Raw genomic sequence first — 652 nt, 5'->3', positions numbered from 1 at the left:
ACATTGAACAAAATATGCAAAACAAAACTAGAATTAAATGAAATTATTAATAAAAAAACACAATTCCTTATACAAAGACTTCGCTTGCAGAATTTTGAACACAGTAACAAATCAGGTCGATTTCTAGCTAACCAGCTAAAAATAAATAAAGAAAAAACAACTATATGTGCTGCTAAAGATTTATCGGGGAACATAATATATGATCCTGGAAGAATAAACAACATTTTTAGGGATTTCTATGAAACTTTATACTCACCACAAATAAACCCATCTAAAAATGAAATTGATCTGTTTCTTGACAACGTAACTCTTCCAAAATTACTAGATAGTCAAGCAATGGAACTGGATTCGCCACTGACGCCAAGTGAACTCCAGGAAGCCCTGATAAGTATGCCCAATAATAAGGTCCAGACGGCTTCCCTGCAGAATTCTACAAAGAATTTTGGATAATTTTGGCACCAGTATTCCACAGCATGTTGCAGGAAATCTAGGAAAATGGCAGACTACCACCAAATATGAATTCTGCCAACATTAGTCTCCTGCTAAAACCAGGCAAAGACCCCGTATTTCCCTCAAGCTATCGTCCAATTTCTCTTTTAAATGTAGACCTTAAAATAATCTGCAAAGCTCTCTCAAAGAGATTAGAGAAAAT

The sequence above is a fragment of the Haplochromis burtoni genome, unplaced genomic scaffold (assembly GCF_018398535.1).
Source record: "Haplochromis burtoni strain Fernald_Lab_line unplaced genomic scaffold, NCSU_Asbu1 Contig_258, whole genome shotgun sequence".
NCBI lineage: Eukaryota > Metazoa > Chordata > Actinopteri > Cichliformes > Cichlidae > Haplochromis > Haplochromis burtoni.
Note: the sequence above shows the minus strand (reverse complement) of the source record.